We start from the raw sequence: 27,582 nt of genomic DNA on the forward strand, positions 1-27,582 counted from the left end.
GTAATACTGGCCTCATAGAATGAGTTTGGAAGTTTTCCTTCTATTTCTATTTTTTGGAATAGTTCGTGAAGAATAAGTGTTAACTCTTCTTTACATGTTTGGTAGAATTCCCCTGGGAAGCCCTCTGGCCCTGGACTTTTGTTTTTTGGGAGATTTTTGATTACTGATTCAATTTTTTTGCTGGTTATATTGTAGTTGACTTCATATCTCCTAGCATTGTGGTCAGAAAATATGCATGGTATGGTCTCAATCTTTTTGTGTTTGTTGTGGCCTGATTTGTGACCTACTATGTGCACATGAAAAGAACATGTATTCTGCTGCTTGAGGATGAAATATTCTGAGTATGTCTGTTAAGTCTATCTGGTCCAGTATGTCATTCAAACCATTGTTTCCTTGTTGATTTTCTGCTTAGATGATCTGTCCATTGGTGTGAGTGGGGTGTTAAATTCCCCTCTGATTATTGTATTATTATCAATGAATTCCTTTATGTTTTATATAGTTGGGTGCTCCCATGTTGGAGGCATAAATATTTATAGTTCTTGTCATTCATAGTTCTTCTTTCTCTCTTTTGTTCAGCTTCATTATTTTCCATTATTCTATCTTCTATATCACTTATTCATTCCTCTATTTATATTCCTTTACTTCTTACATCCTTGTGATCATTACATCCGGTCAGTTTCAAATCTCACCTATCACAGTTTTCATGTCTGCCTGATTGTTTTTTAGCTCTTTTACCTCTGTAGTAAGAGTCTCCCTGATATCTTCCATGCTTTTCTCAAGCCCAGCAAGTAGCTGTATGATTCTTCCTTTAAATTCTCCATCAGGCATATTACTTAAATCTGTTTCAATTAGATGTCTGGCAATGAGCTTCTCTTATCCTTTTTGGAGGATAAATTCCTCCATTTTGGCATTTTGTCTAGGTCTCTGTCTTCTTCAGTGTGTTAGAAAAGCCTGTTATATTTTCTGCTTCTTAGAGTAATGGCTTTATGAAGAAGAGGTCATACATTGTCCAGGGCCTGTTGCTTCAGGGAGTATCTCTGGTGTATGCTGTATGCGCTCTGCTGCTGTGTTTTGGCTGCTTTATCCTTCAGGTCAGTCATCTTCAGAGGCTCTCCTTCCCTATGATGGGTAGTGTTTGGACCTTGGCCAGAGTGTGGGGGGTTTTAACTAGGCATGCTCTGATCTGCTTGTTAAATGAGACCTGATGTTACTGCCACTAGAACTGAAGCCTTGCTGAACTTTATAGTCAATAGACATGGTGCATGCAGATGTTCTGCTGGTCTTCTGGGGAGGATGCCTGCTGCACTGGTCCTCAGGCACACTTACCCAGAAAGCAGTACCAGTAGAACACAGGGGTATGGGACTAGGTGTAAGCAGGTCAGGCAGCCATTGTTGGCATCGTGCTGTTTACTGAAGTTGTTTTATGCTGAGGGGCAGGGGAGTGAAATGGTGCCAGCCAGCTACTTTGTCCCCAGAGAGGGGCTTTCATGCTTGCTGCTCTCAGGGAAGCACTCCCAGAAGAGCAAATACATTCCCCTCTTGCATCCCAGGCATTTTTCAGATCGCTATTTTCACACTGTCTGCCTCCAGGTTGCTTGCCTGTCTAGGGTAGTGCAGTGCATTTTGAGCTCTAACCCGCTGAGCCTGCTGACTTTTAAAACTCCAAACTTTAGAGATGTGCTATAGCGAGGGTTTGCGCTGGTCTTCTGGGGGAGGGTCTCACTGTGCAGGGACTGATACAGGTTTCACCAAGAGGGGTAGTCAAACCAAAGTGCAGGGGCATGGAATTTGGAGCAAGACAAGCTAAACAGTCAGTGTCTGGGTTAGCCGCCCTCCGCAGGTGTCTCTGGGCTTAAGCTGAGGGGTTGGGGAGGGAATTGGAACCCTCCAGCTCTTTTGTCCCTGAGGGAGTGCCACCTCTTACAGATGTGTTCCAAGAAGAATGAATAGTCTCTCCCCTGTGCCTTAGGTGATCATCAGATCACACCATCTACCCTGGGGATTGCTTAGTGCCTTCTCTCCAGGAGTAGAACAGTGCCCTCAGGGCTCTATCCCAGCCAAGCCCTCCTACCTCCATCTCTAAAACTCGTCTTTGAGCCCTGCTGATTGTAAAAACTCATGAAAATCAGCCCCTCTCTTTCTCCCAGTCCATGGCTTTGAGGAAGTCTCCTTGTGCATATCCTGTGTACTCCACTCTTTCTTGCCTTTCTCTGCAACGAGGGCTCCCTACTCTCTGCAGCACCTGTGTACATTTCTCCCCCAAATCATGTCCCCACACTTCCTACCTTCCCCTGTGTGCACCCTTCTCTCCCTCTATTTGTGCAATCTGTTCTGTCAGTCCTCAGATTGATGTCTTGGGTGTTCAGAATGATTTGATATTTGGCTAGCTGTGTTCCAGGGATGAGGCAAGCTTAGGGTCCACTTAGCTCTCTGTCTAACACTGGTTACTTTGAATAAATAAAAACTTTCTTAGTTGCTTTCTTTATCAGAAAAGAATTTTTGAGGGGTGCCTGGGTGGCTCAGTCGTTAAGCATCTGCCTTCAGTTCAGGGTGTGATCCCAGGACTCCTGCAGGGAGCCTGCTTCTTCCTCTCCCACTCCCCCTGCTTGTGTTCCCTCTCTCACTGTGTCTCTCTCTGTCAAATAAACAAATTTTTTTTAAAATCTTTAAAAAAAGAAAAAAAAGAATATTTGAGACCATATATTATTTTGACCATTATATTATCATTTGAAACCATATATTATTTCCTTTGCACTAGAGAACAGCTTTTCTAAATATCAGGGAAAATCTCCATAGTAATTACTCAATCAGAATCTATATTTAACTCCTATATGCCTATGGACCATTCTGGGTTTTTTGTTATTTGGGTTTTTTTTGTCTGTGTATATATAAAACACACACATAAGCGGCTTCCTTTTCTTTCTTTCTTTCTTCTTTCTTTCTTTCTCTCTCTCTCTTGTTCATTCTTTTTAACATTCACCAACACAAAACAGCATTTCATAACCATGGATAGCCCATGTTTCTGGGATGCCATTATTTTGAGGAAACTAAGAAATAAATCACTTCAAGTTAAGTTGAAATTTTTCCTACAGCTCTAACCTTTCAAATCAAATAGATAATTTTGTAACAAATTGAACAGTTTAAATATAATGTAAGTGATTTAAACTGGACAACTTAAAAGCAGTCATATCGGAATCCATATCCATATCTACAGTTATATAAATGCATGTTTATTTGCAAAACCCCTTAAAGGAAAATTTTATCACTACCAACAGCTTCTCCACCCAAATGAGAAAACTAGAGAAGTTCTGGTGTGTTTAATTAGGTAAATAAACTAGTTACATGGACATTTACAAGTTTCTTCTAGTGAACCATTCCTTTACAAGTTGAAATCCCTAAAAGAGACTGACTAAATGGGACGAAATGGGACTAAAAGGTCATGATTCACGGAATGCCTCAGACTTCACTCATGGAAACTTAATCATAATCAGATGGCTGGAGATATTGGCAATTGAGGACCTGCCGGAATAAATGGGTAAAAAGACTTCTGTAGTCCAAATTCTTGACCTACTTGTGTTTCCTGTATCCCAATTCATGTCTTACATGTAGGCTCAATCATCTCAGTATTTGGGTTACTGGTTCAGCAGAAGCCAGAAAAAAACAATAACTTGGTAGTAATCAGAATGTTATCTAACTCTATATTGCTTACTTTATTGTAAACAGTAGTCAATAAACAGTTCTATATTCAAAAGGAAAAAGAAAAAAGAAACAATGTATTCTTTCCTAAAAATTCTAGATAAATTCTTTGGTCTTTCTCTTTTTTTCCTCACAGATATAACTGAATCCCAGAGATATTTAGATCTATTCCCTTAGTCTGAAATTACCTTCATGGCTTGCTTGTGATTGAAAGCTTTCCCAAAACCATTTGCGTCTCCAGTGACCACATATTAACCTAAGTAACTAGACTGCAGCTAATGTACCTCACACGTGTGTTTCTGGCTGCCAGTCTTTCATTCCCACACAGTATTACTGAGGCAATTCAAAGAACTGTATTCTGAAAAAAAAAATTCTTTTCATGTTTTTTTTTTGCCCCTCTAGATTTCTCACTTCAGTTGAATGGGACACTCGTACAGCCCCAACCAGACTGATTACCCCCTTGTGCTACTCCATCTGTATATGTGTAGACTCCATTGTTCCATTGAGCAGCCTTTGATCGCAGTTGTTCACTAACCTGTCTAGTGCCCCTTCCAGACAAGGAGTTTCTTTAAAGCAAGAATCATCTCTCTTTGTCTCTAAATCCCTAGCACAATACCTGGCACACAGGAAACACTCAAAAGTTAGTGTTGACGAGAGACTATGGACTCTGGGAAACAAACTGAGGGCTTCAGAGGGGAGGGGGGTGGAAGATTGGGTTAGCCCAGTGATGGGTATTAAGGAGGGTACGTATTGCATGGAACACTGGGTGTTATATGCAAATAATGAATCATGGAACACTACATCAAAAACTAATGATGTACTACTGTATGGTGACTAACATAACATAATTTTTAAAAAAAGTTAGTGTTGAATGAACATATGACCCACACAACATACTGTCCTGTGAGGTTAAACCATGTCTGACACAGAGAAATTTTCATAACAACTTTGGTAGTCTTTTCTTTATCTTTATCTTTTTCTTTTTTTTTTTTAAGGTAGGCTCCATGCCCAACGTGGGGCTTGAACTCATGACTCTGAGATTAAGAGTCACATGCTCTGCTGACTGAGCCAGACTGGCACCCAATATTCTTAACTTTGACTGCTATGTGTCTAAGTATGATTTAAAGTACATGTGTATATAGTTCTGTTGGCCCTTTCCATCAGTCTTCCATTCTAGGAAATTTCCTTCATTTCTCAGAGTATATGCTTCACACCATTTCTCATTCCAAAAGACTAGATTTTCTCCTAAAACTCCTACTAATCAAATGTCACAATTTCTGTATCTGTTCTCTCTTAACTCCGTATTCATACATTTATCTATTTTTCCATTTATTTATTTCTTTATCTCTTTGTGCTGTGTCCTAAGATAAATTTCTTTAGCTTGAGTCCTCAGCTGTATCCATTGGTTCATCCATTAAATTTTTTCCCAATACTATATTTCTACTGAAGTAATTTACATACTGTGACATGTACAGGTTTTAAGTATAAAGTTCAATGAGTTTTAGCAAATACATATAGCCATCTTTCATGAAAAACCTCAATTTATTGTTACCCACAAATCCATGCTGAAAAAATGAGTAATTGAACTTCAGGAAAAAGAAAATGAAGTTCAGAGGAATAAGTAGGTGTATGAAATATTACAAAAATTTATTCTTCAACCTAAATAATTGTTTGTTAAAATACTCAAAATAATCTGAAGCTAAATTCCAGTTGAAATCAACACAGAAAATGAGGAAATGAGAGAAGCAGAAGACAGAAAAGCATACTACATTTTTCATATTGTTTTAATGGAAGGCTATATAGATACTAATTAGCTCAACACATTAGAACAATACATCTAATGGTTTGTGTTAAAACTTAAGAATAATCACAGAAGAGTAACAAAAAAATGGATGATCCAGTAAAGTACTTTGGTAAGACCACTGTGAGAATGTAGTATTTGAGGTGAGACCCAAAGGGTGAGAGGACCTTACTATGCAAAGTGGGGAAAGAATATTTCAGACAGAGGAAATAGCATGTGCAAAGGTCCAGAGGCAGCAAAGGGATGGGCGTGTTTGAGGAACAGGGAAGAGGCCAGTATAGCTGGAGCTCTGTGAAGAGTGAGAAAGAAGCAGTTAGCTCTGACAAGTTGCAAAGAGCCACCATGCAAGGCCTTTAGACAATGTCAAAGGTATGGATTTTATTTTAAGTTCTGAGGGAAGTCTTTGAATGTTTTAAGCAAGAACTGGGGTTGTCTGATTTATGTTTTTATGAAATCACTATGGAGAACAAGTTACAGAGGAAGAAAAATGGAATTCAAGAGACTAGGTCAGAGATGATGGGGACTGGGTTAGGAGATGACATTGAAGACAGAGAGAAGTAGAGGGACTGGGGAAATATTTGAGAGGGAACACAGGCAGTCCCCACCAATGAACTGGATATGAGGGGAGACAGAGAGAAGAAAACTAAAGATGTCTCCCAGGTTTCTGGTTTTCACAATTGGTGAATGTGTTCTATTAGCAGGTGAATGGTTTGCATAACTGGGTGGCCCTCACTAAGCTGGGAAAGGACTGCACCTGAGAAGAGAACAGGTAGTGGGATGGAAAACCACAGGCCTATTTCAAACCGCGAATATGCAGACACCCTGGTAGATGTCTAGCGCAGGTGTCTGTGCACAAAGGATACACAAACCTGGCATTCCTGAGCAGTTCAGTGGTCCTCAAACACAAGGGACTGGTGAGATGATCTAGGGGACAGCGTGGATGGACAAGGCCCAGGGTGGAGAGCCCACACTCTCCAACTGTTAGTAAGTGAAAGAGAAAAGGAGAGGCACAAAGGAGGCTGAGAAGCAGCTGCCAGAAAGAAGAAGGTAAACCTCTATGCATCAAATGATCATTTAACAAGTAAGGTATTTCTTTCAGCTCCAATTAATATTTAAGAATTATGTTCCATCCAAAGGATTAAAAAAGCCTAATATGTACTGGGATTTTAGTTACGTGACTCAGTTCCTTCCACAACCCTGGCTCCCAACTAAAAATTGTCCTCTGGGAACTTTGACTCAATGATTGCTATCCTCCTTTTCCAAAATCTACCTCTTAGAGAATGTTCCCATCCAACTTTCAGGTTTGTTAAAAGTTCTAGAAATAAAACACATAAATACTAGGCACAAAGCAGCATCAATGGATAATAGCCATGTAATAACATTTTTAAGGCCTCTCTGAAAAGACCTAAAAATCTTACCTTCATTGTAATTTAAGAACCTCTCTGCAGATTCACTAAAATATTCTGGCAATATAGGACCAGGGACTGGCATCAGAGCTTTGAAGAATAGAAAGAGGAATAAAATATGCTCTATGGCTTCACAGGGCTTTACCATCTGCTACAATGATTCTGAAATTTAGAGGCACATTACATCTGGGGGACCTTGGGGAAAAAAATACAGATACTAGGCACAACACTGTTAAACTTTGAATCAGTAAATGTGAAGTAAATTCCAATAATCCAATTCTACCATTCCTGCCTATGTACAATGACTCTGATGGACATCAAAATTTAAAAGCCACTAATTGCATAAATGAGAACTCTTAGCAGGATTTCATTGTCCATGGTCCAGCATCACAGCATGGTAGGGAAGGGAAATAAAATGTTAGGACACTGACCATGAAGGTACTTTTCAACACTCATTCCCCTCCACATGGATTATAATTCAAGAATTATATTCCGTACAGCAACACAGCTCAGGGGGAAATGAGGCATGTTACCAGGAAGATGTGATAGGAAATAATCCACCAGAACTTTTTAAGAAAGTGCAGAATCTTCACTATGGCTCTTAAGTCATAAACTAAAAGAGATCATACAAATTATTCTGGAATGATACCACCAAAGTAAAGTAGCCCAGCCTAGGTGCCTGACAAAGATCAACATTAGACAGCTATCCACAAACAAAAGAAGCCCCAAGAGAGGTCAGGAGTCCAGTCAAAAAACGTCAGCAACACAACAGAACAAAAAGCCTGAGAATAACCACACAAAAAGGGAAGGAAAACAGCTTCATTTTGTCGGCATCATTCCATCCCCCAGGCTGGTACTACTCAGCACAAGAGGGAACTCCCCAGCTAGAAAAAGATCTCCCCAGAAAAGAGACATCAGAGTGTTGCCTTTCAAGACCACTTTGGTTTTACTGCACCCAGAGACTGACAAAGCAGAGGAAGACAGAATTTGCTAGGAACAAGGATGAAGAGCAAGAGCTACCAGCATTGGCCATGGGCAGAAGTGAGATGGTTCCTGGTACCCTGCTCTGCAGAGCACCCAGCTACTCTCACCACTGAAGAAACCAATGATCACTATAGCTATGGACCCCTCTACAGCTGCACGAATGCAAGGTACAGCCTAGACACTCACAGATGACCCACACCACCATGTGCGCACTTGGGGCTAGCCCATCCAGCTGTGTACTTGCATGCCACAAGTCTGACTCTCGTGACCAGCCTCTACTACTGTGTGCATGCCCATGGTGAGATCTTGCAGCCGCAGAAGTACATACAGTCAGCCAAGGCCCCACAGCTGCTTGTGGATCTGGATTCAGCCCTACCTCCAGTTGGTATTCTGCACCACAGCATGCACTTACAGCAAGCCCCCCAGCAGCGCATCTGCATGCCTCCTGCCCAACCCTTGTCACCAGCCTCCACTGCTTTGTGCATGCTGTTGGGAGACCCTGTAGCTGCAGGAATGCACACCAACAGCCAGGGCCACCACAGCTACCAGTGCAGCTGACCCAAGCCTTTGCTACGGGCCCTACCCCCACCACTATATGTATGCCTGCAACTAGCCCTTCCCATTATACAAGCAGCTGCACTGGCCACCACTGTTGAGTGTGTGCGCACAACCAGCTCTGGCCACCCAAGCAACCTAACATTACACCACCCTGGACCAAAAGTACCCACATATCCCTGTACTTAGTATTCTGCATGACTAGACCCAGGGTCACAGCACATTCCAGTAAGCCCCCACCTGGAGATGAAGGCCTTTCTTTATGGAAGTCAGTCCATAAAATCTTGAAGAGGTGACTACTTCTCCAAATAAAATGAAAAACAAAAATCATATGATCATCTCAAAATATGCAGAAAAAGCATTTTACAAAATATAATATCCTTTCATTAAAAATGTTCAACAAATTGGGTATAGAGGGAATACATAGCAAATAACAAAGCCATTTATGACAAGCCCACAGCTAGCCTCATACTAATGGTGAAAGGTTGAAAGCTTTTCCTCTAAAATCAGTAACAAGACAAGGGTGCCCACACTCACCACTCCTTTTAAACAAAGTGCTGGAACAATTAGACAAGAAAAAGAAATAAAAGACATCCAAATCAGAAAGGAAAGAATAAAATTGTCTTTTATTGCAAATGATATAATCTTATATAGAGAAAATACTAAAGACTCCACCCAAAAACTGTTAAAACCACTCAGCAACTTCAGTAAAATTTCAGAACACAAAATCAACATATAGAAATCAGTTGTATTTGTATACACTAACAAATAATATCTGAAAAAAAATTTAAAAACCAATATCATTTACAATAACATCATAAGCAGTAAAACACTTAGGAATAAGTGCAACCAAGGAGATAAAAGATCTATACACCAAAAACTAGAAGATTTAATGAAAGAAATGCAGGATGACACAAAAAAATAGAAAGAAATCTCATATTTATGGATTAGAAGAATTAATAATGTTAAAATGTCCATAGATTGCTATCAAAAGCTATCTGGATTCACTGCAATCCCTACCAAATTTCCAATGGTATTTTTCAAAGTAATAGAAAAAAACCATCCTAAAATTTGTATGGAACCACAAAATACCCTAAACAGCCAAAATAATCCTGAGGTAGAACAAAGTTGGAAGTATCACACTTCCTGATTTCAAACTGTATTATAAAGCTATAGTAGCCGAAACAGTACAGAACTGGAATATAGATGTATAGACCGATGGAACAGAATTGAGAGCCCAGAAATAAACCCTCAATTATAGTCAACTAATATCTGACAAGGAATCAAGAATACTCAATGAGGTAAGGATTGTCTTTTCAACAAATAGTGTTGGGAAGAATGGATAACCACAGGCAGAACAATGAAATTAGACCTCTATTTTACATCACTCAAAAAATGAATTTGAAATGGATCAAAGACTTAAATTTAAGGTCTAAAATCATAAAATTCCTTGGAAAAAAAACTTTGGGATATAGCTCCTTGACATCAGTCTTGGCCATTATTTTTTGGATGTGGCAACAAAACCAAAAACCAAGTGAGACGACATCAAATTATAAAGCTTCAGCACAGTAAAGAAAACCACCAACGAAATGAAAAGGCAACCTACAGAATGGAGGAAATATTTGCAAACCATATATATAATAAGGGACTGGGATCTAAAATATAAAACAACTTCTACAACTCAATAGCAAGAAGACAATCTAATTAAAATTGGGCAGAGGAGTTGAATAGACATTTCTCTAAGAAAAAAATAAAGACATACAAATGGCCAACATGTACATGAAAAGATGTTCAACATCACTAATCATTAGGGAAATGCAAACCAAAACTACAATGAGATATCACTTTACACCTGTTAAAATGGCCATTATCAAAAGCAGAAAAATAACAAATGAGTATGTAGAGAAAAAGGAATCCTGATGCACTGTTGCTGGGAATGTAAATTGGTGCAGCCGCTATGGAAAACAGTATGAAGTTTCCTCAAAAAATCAAAAGCAGAATTACCATATGATCCAGCAATCTCATTTCTAGGTATATATCCAAAGGAAATGAAATTGCTATCTTCAGAATTCTGCAATCCCACATTGATTGCAGCATTATTCACAATAGCCAAGATATGGAAACAACCTGAGTGTCCATCTAGGGATGAACAGACAAAGAAAATGTGGCATATATAATATATGTAGCATATATGTAGCATATATTATATGTATATATAATATTCAGCTATGAGAAAGAGGAAAATCCTGCCATTTGTAACAATGTGGATGGTCCCTTGAGGGCATAATGTGTAGTGCAATAAGTCAGACAGAGAAAAATAAATACTGTATGATCTCACTTACATGGAATTTAAAAATATCAAACTCATAGAAACAGAGAGAAGAATGATGGTTGCCAAGGCCTGAGGGGAGGGAGAAATGGGGAGATTTTGGACAAAGTGTACAAATTTTCAGCTATGAGATGTTCTGGAGTATGTTCTAAAGATCTAAGGTACAGCATGGTAACTACGGCTAGCAATACCATATCGTATACTTGAAAGTTGCTGTGATATTGGAGCTTTAATATTCTCACCTTATCAACAATAAAATGATAATTATGTAAAGTGAAGGATGTGTTAACAACATTATTGTGGTAAACATTTCTTAATATATACGTGTATTGAATCATCACATTGTACACCTTAAACTTACACAATGTTACGTGTCTATTATATATCAATAAAGCTGGAGAAAAAAAGAGAGGAATCATTCTGTCCAGTGTAACTCTAATCATAGTCTATGGCCCACTACTGGGTCTTCCTAGAGCCAAACACTGATGCTATGTTCCCAGGAGAAAGTAATGTGGAATTATACATACTTTTTTATATGGCTTAATAACATAGTAATTCATAGTTATTATGAATTTATAAAAACTTGGCATTCACAAATTAAAATTATGACACTACTAGGATGTACTGAGGTCTCCAAATTCAGTGAGAATTCCTCAAACAAGTCTGCCACGCACCATTTGGCAGACGTGCAAAGCTCTTCTGTGGCATGTGGGCATGCAGACAGACAGCACTCCCATGATTTTCAGAAAGATGTTGTTTCAGTGCCTCAACAATGTTGCCCTGAGCCAACTGTGGTATGCTGCCTTTGCTATCTTAGTTAATATATATTTAGAATTAATTTAATGTTTTACTTTTATGAATTATTTTGTTTTCATGTTCTTAGTATTCTGATTATACCTTTGTTCCTTTTTTCAGATTTTGATACATTCTTCTTTTTTTTTTTAATACCCGTATTAGTTTCCTATTGCCCCAGTAACAAATCACCAGAAATTTAGTGGCTTAAAACAGCACAAGGTTATCTCTTACAGTTCTGGAGACCAGAAGTCCAAGATCAGGGCCACAGTCACTATGTCATAAGGCTGGCTCCATCTATAGCCTCTGAGAGAAAGATCTATTTCATTGATTTTTTTTTTCCAGCTTCTAGTGGCCACCTGTATTCCTTGGCTTGTGCCCCGTCCTCCACTTTCAAACCACATCACTCAATCTTCTGTCCCATCATCACATCACCTTCTTCTCTCCTGTGGTCAAATTTCTCTGTACCTCCCTTTTATAAGAATGCTTGTGATTACATTTAGGGCCCACCCAGTCATCTCCCATTTCAAAGTACTTAATCATATCTGCAAAGTGCGTTTGTCATATAAAATAACATTCATGGGTTCCAGAGATCAAGGGCAGGGGAAGGAGAATAATTCAGCCTCCCATAATAGCTATTGCTTTTTATTTTTTGCTTTCTTGCCCTTTTTCAAGATTGTCCGATTCCATGTCACATTTCTATCCATGTAACACCTATATTTGAGTGCTTGTTAGGTAATAGGCATAGTGCTAAAAGCCAGATATCAAAGTAAACCAGACACAGTGCTTACAATGTAGCAAGACAGCTGTCTTTGAACAAGTTGTTACATGTATAATAATGAGCGTTGCAGAAGGGTGCTGTGAGTATGACTGATCAGGCAGCTACCCTAAGCTGTGGTGTCACAGAAGACTTCCCTAAGAATGATATTTGAGCTGGGACATGAAAGATGAATAGGACTAGATAGGTGGAGGGGTTGAGGTGGGTTGGGAAAGTTCCTTTTTAATTTCTCACTGGCAAAGAGAATGACTAAGATAAGAGGGCTTTGAAGTTTTTGTGCTATCTACCTAAATAGGTGAATAAACCAAGGTCCACAAAATTCAAGTTACTTCCTAAAGGTCCATTATTTTGACTAAACCTTAAAAGTCCTTTGGGAATTGGAAAGAGTGATAAGAAGATAGTGTTAAACCAAGAAACTTGGGAACATTCAAATCCTGCCCAGACCAGCTACTTCTCCCCATCATAGTATCTTAGGAAAATACATGCACCGAGGGAAACCATGGTTATTATTAGGCTTTGGCCCCAATACCCAGTGCAGAACTCTTTTGGCTTATGCTGGAAGGGAGCCATAAACCTAAAATCAAAGTTGAACAAGCCCATAGTCTCAAAATGTCTCCCACAAGATACTAATTACAAAAAAGAAAATAGTAACTTTTCAGTACAGAGACCTGCAAGACACTACTTTAACCAAGTGATCAAAGTTAATACCACCAATTAATAAAACATATCAATATCCTATACTTCCCAGCATGACACACTAAGAAAGACACATCATTTCTATGGTTTTCTTGTCAGAAATGCATAATCTCAATCAAATCATGAAAAAATATCAGACAAACACCAAGGGATATTCTATGACATAATTGACCAGGAATCCTAAAAAGTGTCGTCAAGGTTACAAAAGACAATCACACACGCACACACACGTTGTCACAGACTGGAGATAAGGGAAACAAAACAACTAAATGCAATGTGGGGTCCTGGATGACATCCTGGACCAGAAAAAGGTCTGTACTATATAAATTATGCCTATGTTAATTTCCTGGTTTAGATAATGGCATTATTATTATTATTATTATTACATAATCTGTTATCGTTAGGAAAACCTCCGTGAAGGGTAAAGGGGGCTCTTTGAACTATTACTATAGCTTTCTTTTTTAAAGATTTTATTTATTTATTTATTTGACAGAGAAAGACAGCCAGCGAGATAGGGAACACAAGCAGGGGGAGTGGGAGAGGAAGAAGCAGGCTCCTAACGGAGAAGCCTGATGTGGAGCTCGATCCCAGATTGCCGGGATCACGCCCTGAGCCGAAGGCAGATGCTTAATGACTGCGCCACCCAGGCGCCCCTATTACTCTACCTTTTTTGATGTCTCAAATTACTTGAAAATAAAAAGTTATAAAAAGAAACACTCTAAGCAAATTAGAGCCTCAAATTTGGACTTTATAAATATTTACAAATAATAAAAGCAAGTTAAGTCTCCATGACAAAGTAAAAGCAGGAGAGTCAGGTCTTTCATTAGGCTTCCCAAGGTTGGAGACTGCCTCATCTAACAATCTTATACAAACTGACTGAAAAGTACACTGATCCCTGTTACCTAGACCTTTGTTACCTAAATATCTCCAACCAGAACACAAGGGTCCAAAATATGTCCTGAACCTTGTACAGCCTTAAGGTGAAAATATCAGATAGGAATGGGCAGGCACGGGTGTGATGGCAAGAAGTGATCAAATGCTTCACTCAGCATTATGAAATTTCATGTTTCCCCCACTGCTAGATTCTTTTTCAAAACTTAAAATATCATCCATTAACTCTTAACCCTATGTTGATTTTCCAACATGAAACAGGCTAGACCTTAGTTGCTTTGGAAACTGGTAAAGCTATGCATGAATGTCAGCACCAAGTAGGGGGAAATGAGCTTTAGGATAAAGACAACTAGGATTCAGACCCTGACTCAGCTCAAATTATATTCTAGTTCTGTGACAATGAGCAGAAATTATTTCTATAAAATCCTTCTTCTGCAAATTGGCAATGATAAAAAAGAGTTGTTACGCAGATCAGATATGATGTGTATGAGAAGCCAACAGAGTCGATGAGTTCACAGAGAGCATTCAGTGAAGGATTGCCCAGTTACATGAAAGAGGTTTTATTTTGTTGTTGATATATGTTTGGTTTTTTTAGCATGTAATGTATTGTTTCAGGGGTACAGGTCTGTGATTCATCAGTCTTACATAGCACCCAGCGCTCATCATAACACATTACATGAAAAAGTTTTTAAGAAGAGTTGGTGTTCTAGAGTTTAGAAAAGGGTTATTTTTCTTTTTTTACCATTCACTTCCATCCTCAGCTACCACTTAATTCTACCTAAGGTAGAAATGTTTAACCTCCAGGAACTCTAGACTCTGCTGAGTTCCATGCTGGGCATATTCTCTCTGTAGGGGCCTACAATGGAGGTTTGGATGGCTCAAAGTCTGACAAAAAATTTCCAGATAATTGCCTGTGTATTCAATGACCTTTTTTAGAACAAATAGAAGAATCAGTATAGATGGAAAAAGCCAACACATTTGAAGTTTAAGAATGACTTTAGCAGATTTTCAAATGTTGGCGTATATTCACTGATAAAGTATCTTTACATACATATTTCAATTAAGTTGATAAACTTAGATTACCAAAATAAACATGACTAAGGGCAGCTATATAGAGATGCTTGTATATACTGGGAATATTTGTGGAAGGCTGCAAAAGAAACCAGTCACCAAAAAAAATAAAAATAAAAATAATAAATAAATAAAAATTAAAAAAGAAACTAGTCATCATGATTGTCCAAAAGAAAAAAGACAGGCACAAAGGTCAAGAGCTGGAAGGAGAGTAATTTTTCATTGGACACACTTATACTGTATGATTTTTTTAAACCATATTCATATATTACTTGTTAAACACATTATTAAATATATAATTTGAAAGTAATAAAAATGTTTGCATAAACACGAATGACTCCATTAAGCAGCTAGGCAGGTAGAAAATAGGAAGGGGGGTCATTGCTAAATTCCATGACATGTAAGGGAAGAATTCCAGTTCCTACATAAATAAATGAGCTACTGTCTTGTCTCCTCCAGATAACAGACTTGGCGAACAAAACACCTGGACCAATACTCAGGATATGTTTCTGCAACATCCTTTCTGTCTTGTGCCCATGAGATGATGCTGCCTTACAAACCAGCCAGTTCAAACTTCTGTGAAGGGTCTGCTGTGCAGAGACAGGTGCATTTCATCCGAATGCCCATTTGTAAGTAGAAATAAGTGAAAACCCCCACAATAATGTCACTAAAGGTGAAAACAGCAGAATAAAAAATAGAAGGTTGAGCACTGAACCTGGCTTCCAGGGTGGTAAAAAAGTGTTTGCCTTTGGGAGGCCATTAAGCAGGCAATGACTGTCTGCTATTCTGCCTGCAGCCCCTGCAGGTGTGGCTCTTACGAAGGTGGCTATGAAAGTCTAGATGAGATGTCACAGAGGGGCACCATGAAAGACCTTGCAAATGAACAGAAATGGCAGGACTTCCAATGGAGAACTAGTTCTGTTACATCAATGTGTTCTTCCCACCTGAGCCACAACCTGTAAACCCCACCTCCCTGACCTAGGGAGGGGAAACTGTTGCAACTGTCCTGGGATTCTCCTCTCTTTGATACTCATTGCGTACTTAACTACAAATCACTTTGCGTGGCTCTTAGTCCTGTTTCAAGCATTAACTCTACTCCTCCATTTTGATATTCTAATCCAATGATCACTACATTCTATGAATGACTATTACAGATGAAATACATTCATAAAGAAGATTCAGGATATAAACTGACTAGTTGCTCTGGGGAGCTTAAAGCGTAAGGCTTTATCCTCAGAAGCTGACTATAACATTAATTGTCAGCCACAACCCTGACAAAAAAACCCTAAAAAAAAAAAACCTTAAATTCATAGATACATAAAGTATACAGTTTTAAGCTCACAACTGATGCTTTTTTACATATCATCCACCTCTATAACCACATCCCAGATAAAGTTCTGACTTCTGTGATCAAAGAATACACCCTGCATGAATGCAAATTGGTGCAGCCACTCTGGAAAACAGTATCCTCAGAATGTTGAAAATAGAGCTACCCTATGGCCCAGCAATTGCACTACTAGGGATTTACCCCAAAGATACAAATGTAGTGATGAAGGGGCACCTGCACCCCAATATTTATAGCAGCATTGTCCACTATAGCCAAACTATGGAAAGAGCCCAGAGATCCATCAACAGATGAATGGGTAAAGAAAATGCGGTATATATATATATATATATATATATATATATATATAATGGAATACCACCCAGCCATCAAAAAATGAAATCTTACCATTTGCAACAACATGGATGGAATTAGAGGGTATTATGCTAAGTGAAATAAGTCAATCAGAGAAAGACAATTATCATATGATCTCAATGATACGTAGAATTTAAGAAACAAAACAGAGGACCATAGGGGAAGAGAGAAAAAAATAAAACAAGACGAAACCAGAGAGGGAGACAAACCGTAAGAAACTCTTATTCATAGGAAACAAACTGAGGGTTGCTGGACGGGAGGGGGGTGAGGGGATGGGGTAACTGGGTGATGGACATTAAGGAGGGCATGTGATATAATGAACAGTGGGTATTATATAAGACTGATGAATCACTGAACTCTACCTCTGAAACCAATAGTACAATATATGTTAATTAACTGAATTTAAATTTTAAAAAAACTTAAAAAAAAGAAAAGAAAACAGTATGGAAGTTCCTCAAAAAGATAAAAACAGAAATACCCTACGATCCAGCAATTGCAATATGAGGTAAAGCAGGAGAGCTAGGTCTTGTCTCAGGGAGTCCAAGAGTGAAACTCGTGGACAAAGGAGAATGAGTAAAGTGAGAGAGTTTTATTAAGTGAGGATACAGAAAAAGCCCTCAAGAGTGAGAGGGGTCCGGACAGGGTTGTCACTGAGGGCTTTAAGGGTTGGTCTTTTGTAGAGAGCTAACCAGGGAATTTAAATCTTTTTAACATCTCTATTGATAGAACCATTGAGTTAGGACTAGTGATAACACCTTCAATGGCTTACTTCCTTTTTAGGGTCTGGGAATTCTTTGTTAGTTGCAAGTAGCTGTTGTAACAAGACCCCACCTTTGACCACTGGGACAGGATGGTCTGAGCTGTTTCCTTATCTCTGGTTTCCTCACACCTCCACATTTTTGGGTATTTTGTGAGCCTGATCCCATAGCCCCCTATCTGTCTCTCCCTACCTAGCTCTGCCTGTCTCTTACTCAGAAGTATTTACCCAAAGGATACAAACATACTGATTCAAAGGGGCACATGCACCTGGATGTTGATAGCAGCATTATCAACAATAGCCAAATTATGGAAAGAGCCCAAATGTCCATCAACTGATGAGTGGGTAAAGAAGAGGTGGTGTATATATACAATGGAATATTACTCAACTGTCAAAAAAGAATGAAATCTTACCATTTGCAACAACATGGATGGAGCTACAGTAATAATGCTAAGTGAAATAAGTCAGTCAGCAAGAGACAAATGCCATATGATTTCACTCGTGTGGAATTTAAGAAGCAAAACAAATGAACTTAGGGGAAGGGGGAACAAAGAAAGGGAGGCAAACCATAAGAGACTCTTAACAATAGAGAACAAACTAAGAGTTGCTGGTGGGGAGGATAGGCTAAATGGGTAATAGGGATTAAGGAGGGCTCTTGTTGTGATGAGCAGTGGGTGTTATATGTAAGTGATGAATCACTAAATTCTACCCCTGAAACCAATATTACTCTATATGCTAACTACTACAATGTAAATAAAAAATTGATATCAAAAATAAGAAATATTGGGGGGGAGAATAAAACCTGCAAGATTCCATTTAAATTATGTGAAAGAACAGGCTAAATTAATATACTTGTATGTCTACCACCCAGATCAAAATAGAGAACATTTCAACACCTGAAATGATTCCCTCTTGCCTGTTCTCAGTCAATACCATTTCTACTAGAATGAACTGCAATTCTTACACCATGGATTACTTTTTCGTATTATTGAAATTTATCTAAATGGAATCCCACAGCATGGACTCTTTGTGTTAGTGACTCACCCAGATTGCTGCATGCCTCAGTATTTCTTCTCATGCAGAACAGAATTCCACTGCTCGAATATACTATATTTTGTTTATCCATTTTCCTACTGATAGACATTTAGGCTGATACAAGTACTTACAGTGTCGAATAAAACTTCTGTGATCATCCTTGTATATCTTTTTGTAGACATGTGTACTAATTTCTCTGCTGGATAGGATTGGAATTACTGGATCATCGCGTGGGCATTTGTTTAATTTTAGCAGATGTGACCAAATAGTGTAAACTCTTTTATAAAAGTTCACAGAATTTAGAGAACTATTTCAACGAAGTTAAAGTGAATGTGAATTAAGAAAAAAAGTCATGGGAGTAGGAAGGATGAAGAAACCAAGAATGGCAATATGTTGATGACTGTTGCAGCTGGCTGATGAATATATGGAAGTTCATTATACTAATTTCATTACTTTTGTATAGTTTTGAAATTTTCCGTAATGAAAAGTTTTGAGGCATAAACTTTAGTCACTTTAAAATTTTGATAACTTTTGAAAGAATAGCTTCATTCATTAGAGTAGTTGTGTAAGAAGCATGTTCACAAGGGCGTGGACCCTGGGAAAGGAGCAATGCAGATTCTCTTTTAAGAAGGTTTGCCAAGGACTGGAGGAGATAATGCTAAGTGAAATAAGTCAAGCAGAGAAAGACAATTATCCTATGATTTCTCTCATCTATGGAACATAAGAACTAGGAGGATCGGTAGGGGAAGAAAGGGATAAAGAAAAGGGGGGTAATCAGAAGGGGGAATGAAACATGAGAGACTATGGACTATGAGAAACAAACTGAAGACTTCAGAGGGGAGGGGGTGGGGGAATGGGATAGACTGGTGATGGGTAGTAAGGAGGGCACGTATTGCATGGTGCACTGGGTGTTATACGCAACTAATGAAGCATCAAACTTTACATCGGAATCTGGGGATGTACTGTATGGTGATTAACATAATATAATAAAATTAAATTTAAAAAAAAAAAAAAAAAAAAAAAAAAGAAGGTTTGCCAAGAGGATACCTGGGTGGCTCAGTTGGTTAGCCTACGACTCTTGATTTTAGCTCAGGTCATGATCTCAGGATCGTAAGATTGAAACCCAAGTCAAGCCCCAAGTTGAGCCCCAATTTGAGCCATGTGCTTAGCACAGAATCTGCTTTTCCCTCTCTTTCTGCCCCCCCCCGAAAATATCAGCTCATTCCACATGGTAAAGGTCAGTGTTGTTTCATGAAGTCTGCAATATTTATGAGAGTTTATGTGTACTAGCTCTCAATATAAAACCCAATATTTATTGGGTACCATAATCACAAAAGTTTGAAAGCCATTGCTTAAAGGAGAGTTGTCGGGCTTCTCCAGTGACCAAGCAAAAGGATCTATGTCTAAAACATCAAGTGGGTGATTTGAGGCCAAGTCTTCTTACAATACAGTCAAAGGATGTGAAGGGCTCACTCACTCCCTCAGATGGAAATGAAATTGAGTTGCCCTACCCAGAAGATATCATCACTCTGTTCGCCACTATCATCAACTTTTTGACTGACAGAACAAACCTGCCTCTTTCATCAAGGATGGAATCTGAGCCTCCCAGAGTGGCATTTTTTTTTTTTAGTCTTTTGTACAATTTTATTTTCTCCCTTTAACCATAATAATATGATATCCAAATTTTATCTTAACCGGAGGGTCCGTAAACACAGGTTTAGCCAGCCCACTCACAAGCAAGGCAAATGCTTCTTCTTGAAATGGTCCCACCATGGAATCTCTGGTCATCCAACCCAAGTGTCCCCTTGGCTGGCTTTATCTTCACTACACTGTGCAGCCACTTCATTGAATCTCATTCCAGACTTTAACTTTTCCATGGCTTCCATAATTTTTCCATGTTTTTCTCACTGAATGTGTCTGACCTTTACTCCATTGCCACCACCTGTGGGACCGTGAGTCTTCTTGTCAGAACTGTCACTCCTGGAGGCTGCTCCCCCTCTCTTCCCTTCCCTGGAATTGCTTTTTCCCTTGGGCAGCATCTGTGAAACTTGCAGCTGAACTCTCAACTCCAGTGTGGCATATTTTTTTTTTAATGTGTGATATAAAGGCACTGACATCTTCAGATTTTTTTCAAAGTATATGGAAAACACAGTCTATGAGAATTCAGTATGTCCATCTCTCTTTTGTACTTGAAATTAATTTTACCAATATTTTTTCAGGACTTTTTTTCTTCCTTTACTTCATTTTTTTTTTCAAATCGATTCTTTTTTTTTTTTTTAAGTAAACTCTACCCCCAACATGGGGCTCAAACTCATGACCCCAAGATCAAGAGTCACATACTCTACCATCTAAGCCAGCCAGGTGCCCTGTATTTCATATTATTTTAAACCAATCTTGCAGCCCAGAGTCAAGTTAACATGATGTGGAGGTCCCACTACGTCCCATTATAGGATGTTCTTTGTGGTAGCATATAAGCTCCCTATACCCTTTGCAATTCCTATTTGTTCCTGTACCAGTATGGTAAACATAAACCTTTATTTCCCTGAATACTGAACTATATTCTAATGAGCTTTGAACATACAGAACACAAAATACTTTGTTCATTTAGCAGAAATGGAATTCCTCAAACAAAAGGTGTTATCTTAACTTGGGGGTTGGAGCACAAACCTGATACAAAAAAATTACACTTTCTTTTCACATCAAACTAAAATTTAGCACTTCCTTTGATTACAAATGTAGGCAACAAACCTCAATATTATTTGCAGTACCTATGGTTGTGTTATAGATATTTTCATGTCACATCAGAGATGTTACAAGTATCTTAAAATATCATTCATACTCATCATTACTTTGAAATATGACAGTTAATTGACCTAACACTACATCTATTTAATGTGTTAAGTATTGTATGTATTGATATTTTTAAGATTTGATAACTTTATTTTAATACAATTTACTTTATAATCCTATATATTTTATGTTATGCATTTTAAAAATTATTGTGAGAAAAAGCCACGGGGTTCACCAGATTCCTAAAGTGTGTCAAGTGCTTCGAATATGCCCAGCTCATATCAGCACAACATAAGTTTTATTTAAACAACAAAAATAAATTTAATAGGTTACTAGTGGGGAGTGGCACAGAGTCATGGTCTGGGAAAGCTAGGTGATGGAGGGAAGCAAGTTAAAAAGAAAATGGGAAAAAAATAATTTCTAAATAAAACCCCACAATGTACCACATGATCCGTTAATGCATGTTTATATAATTTTATGCTTATTTATAAAGCAAATCTTAAAAACAGAAGAGCATATTTTAATCTCTTATAGGTGTTTGAAGTCACTTTTTTCTAACACTATATTTAGAGCTTAAAGATAAAATACTCTTCACAAAAAGCCAGAGACAGGGCATCTGCAAAAAGACCAACTACAGCAAAATCAACTATTGAGACCACACCCTGTGTTTCTTGGTATAGAGCAAGCTCCAGTTATTGAACTACAGCAGATTTTTATTAAAAAATAAGACAGATGAGATTTAAGAAAAGCATTATCATCTGCACTGCGAAAATCCTTTAACTGTATGGCTTTGGGGCAGCTCGCTTAGGGACCAAAAAAAGAAAAAAAAGGCAAGTAACGTGTTATAAGATATATTATGAGAAAGCCAAACCACCACCTTTAGACTCTACCAGGTCCTTCCCCAGGACACCACCCATCAGCTACAGACCTCCTGGTATGGTGACACTCTCTAAACTTGCCATGTCTGAGGATTATTCTTTTCCAGACAATAAAGTCCAAAGTGGGCCTCAGCCAGTTATCTTTTCTGCAAAGTAAAAAGTCCCATCTCAAGGTTAGAGTATGAGCACCACTCACTAGGCTTCTATTCACTCTCAATATATTTTCCTTACTGCAGCCAAAACCATTGTTTCTAAACTCATGTGTGATCCTCTCAATCTCTCCTTTCAAAAAACCTTTTAGGCTCCCCATTTCTCTTAAGATCTGGACAAAAGTCCTTCATGTGGCTTCCACAGGCCTGCACGGCCTCACCTGAGCCTTGTCCTCCAGCCTTGCTCCCCACCACATTCCCGCCTTCGCTGCTCCAGCATCCCAGGCCTCTCCAGTTCTGTGTACCTCCCCCCTTCTGCAGGCCCTTTGCATGTGCTCATGCCTTCAACTAGAATGTTCTTCCCACCCTCTTCCCCAAGGTAAAGCTTTTGCGTCCTTCAGATCTCAATGTCAGTCCAAGCATCAGTGTATCAGAAAAGCCACCCACACCTCCCTGATTACCATGTTTCATCAAGTCAGTGATGCATGTTTCTTTCCCCTTAAGCATGAGAGTGTGTCCTACAAGTAAATGGAGTCTCCCAATCACTGCTGGCCCAGATTAAAGTCAAATTCTTCCAGCAAGATTTGTACTTGCTTCTACCAGTCATCTCAGGGAACTACCAACTTGAAACCCCTTTAAATTCTCTGCTTGAGTTTTTTGGACACAGTATCGAAGTGAATTCAGATTGCAAACCTTTAGTACTGACTTGGCATTGGAATTCTTAGGGGAGTTTTATTTTCCTCCTACCACCCCGTGCTAAGGTTGAGACCAGCAAGTTTCCTTGCTGTTCCTTACTGTGAGATCATTTTTTCCTCATTTACCCTTTTATTGAGCAGGACAGCCCTTGGTACGTGAGCTAAAGGTGGCATTCCCTTTTAGGGTTTCCATTGTGGATGATTTTTTTTTTATTAGTGGTATATAGAATAATCATGCATTATATAAAGATTGTCTCTAAATTTTAAAGAAATACTGAGGTTTAAATTCCCCAGCTTTCTTACTTGCCACAGCTGTAGTTTCAGCTTTGTTCCTACTATGTGACTAAATCTACCTCCCTTACTACACTATAAGCTCCATGGGGACTGGGACATGAGACCGCATTTTTTTCATCATTGCAACCCTAGAGGCCTACACAGAGCTTGATTTCAATATTAGGTGCTCATTTAGCACTAACTGAATAAATGAATGAGTTGATAGAGGAATAGATGAATTAAGGAGATAATTAATACACATACTGTCAAGCCCATTTGACTTACCACCTTTCCGAATCAACCAGACCTGTGATCCTTTAGATTTAGTGCCACGAGAACGAGAAATCCATACCTGAGGAGCAACACACACCTGCCAGCCCATCCAGATCCTTTAGACCTCTACTCCATTCCTCTTTTACCTCTCAGACCACCCCCTGCCTTTCCCCTCAGCCTGATTCTCCACCCTTGACGTTTTGGCTGTAGAGCCCTGCCATGAACAAGAGATGTGCCTCATTGCTGATCTGACTGGACTTGACTCACCAGCCACATCCTCTGGTTTTTCCTATCAAGATACCATTATTTATTCGGGGGAGTGGGGAGGAAGCCAAGAGTCCTGTGCTGGATACCCAAGTGAGCAGTAGCCCTTGACTCTTCAGAGCCAAGTGAGATTCAGGTTTCTTAGTCTCCATTTCTATCACCCCTCGGCAAACCAATCCCACTATAGTTTTCTTAACTATAAGCATATTTTTCTCCAGATGCTAAACTCTTTGCGCCAGGGACCATAATACAAGGAATTATGGTTAAGAACCCTGGATTTGGAGTCAGACAAACTGTATTAGAATCCTTGCTATGCCACTCTGTGGTCTTGAGCAAATTCCTTAACCTCTCTATGGCTGTTTCCACATTAATAAAATGAGGACAATGGCTGCCTCATGGTGTGTAAAGTGTAGGAAAGCAGATTCCCAATAATACTGCCTTTGAGGCCATCATCCTCTAGCTCTGAGCCCCTGGGTTTTTTATTGTGTTTCTGATTTATTCTGTTCTGAGTTCCAGTATCCACCCTAAACTCTGAGATTGGGGACCTGTCTGGAGACTATGCTACCTGCTGCCAGATGCTCTTGACACCTGTTGTTTATCTGCCTTCCTGGTGTCCAGGTATCACCAGTTCTCAGACTCCCCCATTATCTCCTCTACCCACACACACCAGCATCCTCATAGCTCATGAAATCTTCGTGCCTAAACACAGTTCTCACTTGAAGAGGTTCTCACCTCTGATAGCCTACCTACCTGGCTGGCAGGGTAATCTACCCATGAACATCACTCTCTCCCTGTTTTACTATTTAGTTCCCAGGATTCGATCCTGTCCTGTCTGGCCAGTACTACAAGCTTCAGAACTCAAGTTCTATCACCAGGAAAGTCACTTCTGATTTAAAAGGCATAGATAAAATACAGTAAATGGTCTCTACCAAGGCTGACTTCAGACCAAGTTTCCAAAGTCAGTAAAGACTGTCATGCCCCCACAACATTTTAGCCTCTATCCTACATGAGTCCTCATGCTGCCATGAGTGCATGATTCTTGGTTTAAAAAACAAAAACAGCCATAGGGGCGCCTGGGTAGCGCAGTCCTTAAGCGTCTGCCTTCAGCTCAGGTCGTGATCCCGGTGTTCCGGCATCAAGTCCCACATCGGGCTCCTCCGCTGGGAGCCTGCTTCTTCCCCTCCCTCTCCCCCTGCTTGTGTTCCCTCTCTCACTGGCTGTCTCTCTGTCACATAAATAAATAAAATCTTTAAAAAAAAAACAGCCATAAAGTACATACTCGAATAATTACAGAAATTTGAATATAGAATGTATATTAAGTAATGATATCTAATTAATTTACCTAAATTACTTTTCTTGAGTGTGATAACTGTATTGTGTTTATACAAGGATGTTATGCTGAAATATTTAGAGGTAAAGTGTTATGCTGTGTGAAACTTATTACTATATATATATAGAGAGAGAGAGAGACAGACACACACACATATATACTCAGAGACAGACAGAAGAGAGTACGAAAATATGGCAAAAGATTAACTGGTGACCTAGATAAAAGGTATAAGGTGTTCACTACAATTTTTTTCAACTTTTCTCTAAGTTTGACATTTTTCAATATAAAATGCCAAGGGAAAAAGTATAAAAGAATGACGCTGTTTCTTTTCATATTTAGGGAAGAAGGAGGTTGAGAAAGAATTTGTAATAATAAAAAGCATAGCAAGAAGCATGGTATTTCAGATGGAAGCACCCTACCTTCCAAGAGCTTCTCAAAGAAAAGTGATGCTGGTCCCTTATTTGTACTGAAAGTCCCTCCTTTTCTTGGAGCAAGCACGTGCTGAATGGCGAGATGTACACAGTGCTTCACAGCACTTCACATACGTTACGCATTGGACGCTGACGACCAATCTGAGAAGGAGGCAGGACAGGCACTGTTACATTCATCTCACAAATAAGGAATCAGAAGCCCAGAGAGGTTGTATTTGGCTCCAGTAACTACAGCTTAATACATGGCAGAAGTAGGTCTTAATCCCCAAATCCACTTCCATCCTCAGTCAGTATTTTTTCTCCACAAAAACTGCTGTTTATAATACCATGACTCTTCATTCATTTAATTGACTAGGGGGTGCCTGGCTGGCTGGATCAGTAGAACATGTGACTCTTAATCTCAAGGTCATGAGTTCAAGCCCCACATTGGGCATAGAGATTACTTTTTAAATGAATGAATGAATCAATCAATAAATAAATAAATAAATAAAACCACATTATTAAAAAAAGAGATGACTATCATTTCATTGACTAATATTTATTATGTGCTAACCATATGTTCAGGACAATGGATATAAAAAGCTGAATAAAATATTTGTTCAACAATATTTATAGAGCATATATTAATTCAAAAAATTCTCATTAGGCTCTAAATGCCAGGCTGGGTGTGAGGATACCACGCTAAATGAGACCTTCTAGGGGAGCAAAACCAAGAAGGGAGACTGAAGCTTCAGACACAATGTGAAGAATGCCATCAGAGTAAAAAACACAAATGTTCTGGCCAAATGAAAAACACTACGACCCCCTCCCTTACCATAATGATAATCCCACTTTATTGGAATTACTTGTTTTAATATTCACCTTCCCCTACGAAAGCATCTTCCCACTACAACAGTCCCTGTTTATCCACTGAGGGATACCTTCCAAGACGCGGAGCGGATACCTGAAACCGCAAATAGTGCCGGAACCCTGTATTTACTGTTTTCTTCCTGTACACACGTTTTTTCCCTACATACATACATATGATGTTTAATTTAAAATGAGGCATAGTAAGAGATTGACCACAAAAACTAATAATAAAATAGAACACTTAAAAAAATACACTGTAAGAAAAGTTATGTGAATATGGTCTCTCACTCTCTCTCAAAATATCTTACTGCACTGCACTTACCCTTCATGGGACTCTGTGAGATGATAAAATGCCTATGTGATGAGATGACGTGAGGAGAATGAATGTTGCAGGCGTTGTGACGTCAGAAGGAGGCTGACCGGCTTTCCTTGCGGGATTAGCGGCAGGAACGGAAGCCGGGGAAAGCCAAACCGCTAATAAAGGAGAACTACTTTATGCCCCAAGCCCCAAACAACAGTGTCAGAAACAGAGGAGGTGCTGAGTAAATGTGTGGAAAATAAAGAAGGAAGGAGGGAGGGAAGGGGGGAGGGAGGAAGGAAAGAAAGGAGGGAGGGAAGGAGGGGGGATGGAAGCAATATCTTACTCCGAAATCCAATCTAACCTGTTAGGTTAGGGTATTTATAGCACCTCCTTTTCTTACAACCCACTTGCCAACCAGCAGTGGCCCATGTCTCATTGTCTTTGATGCGACATCTCCTCACTGAGAAGTGAGGAAGGAGGCACGGTGGGTGAGGCACGCCCACAAAATCAGCAAATCTCATCCCTGAGCCCACAAATGCTCCTGAGGGCAAAGCTTCATGAATCGCTTCAGGTATATCCAGGGATGTTTTAGGAAGTTCGCAGAAGAGCCCTCTCAGTCAATGCCCCGGGCTTTATGCTCTGCTAAGAGCTACACTTTTTGTCAGTGCTGTTATGAACGGAATTGAAGAGCTTTAAGGAAAGAATTAAGTCATTAGAGCCATAATGTGTGTGTGTGTGTGTGTGCGTTTTCATCAATCACCTGCATCTTCAAGTAGAGACACCAAGAAAACCCAGCATGAGGTCCCAAATTCAAAGCTCCCCAGGCCTCCCACAGATACCTGACCTGTGCCAAATTTTC

The 27,582-nt window shown here is 39.2% G+C and overlaps 1 long non-coding RNA gene and 1 pseudogene across 1 annotated transcript in view; both read right to left on the minus strand.

Moving 5' to 3' along the window:
- LOC117802574 overlaps positions 1 to 26,772 on the minus strand; it is a 57,581-nt gene extending 30,809 nt beyond the window's left edge. Inside the window, exons 1-2 of the long non-coding RNA XR_004625937.1 lie at positions 26,745 to 26,772; positions 25,562 to 25,714 (exon numbers count right to left, since the gene is read on the minus strand). This is a non-coding gene — a long non-coding RNA (uncharacterized LOC117802574). The remainder of the gene's footprint in view (positions 1 to 25,561; positions 25,715 to 26,744) is intronic.
- On the minus strand, positions 20,135 to 20,547 carry LOC117802573 (annotated as a pseudogene).
- Positions 26,773 to 27,582: the final 810 nt, after the last annotated feature.

Source organism: Ailuropoda melanoleuca, chromosome 6 (assembly GCF_002007445.2).
Source record: "Ailuropoda melanoleuca isolate Jingjing chromosome 6, ASM200744v2, whole genome shotgun sequence".
Classification (NCBI taxonomy): domain Eukaryota; kingdom Metazoa; phylum Chordata; class Mammalia; order Carnivora; family Ursidae; genus Ailuropoda; species Ailuropoda melanoleuca.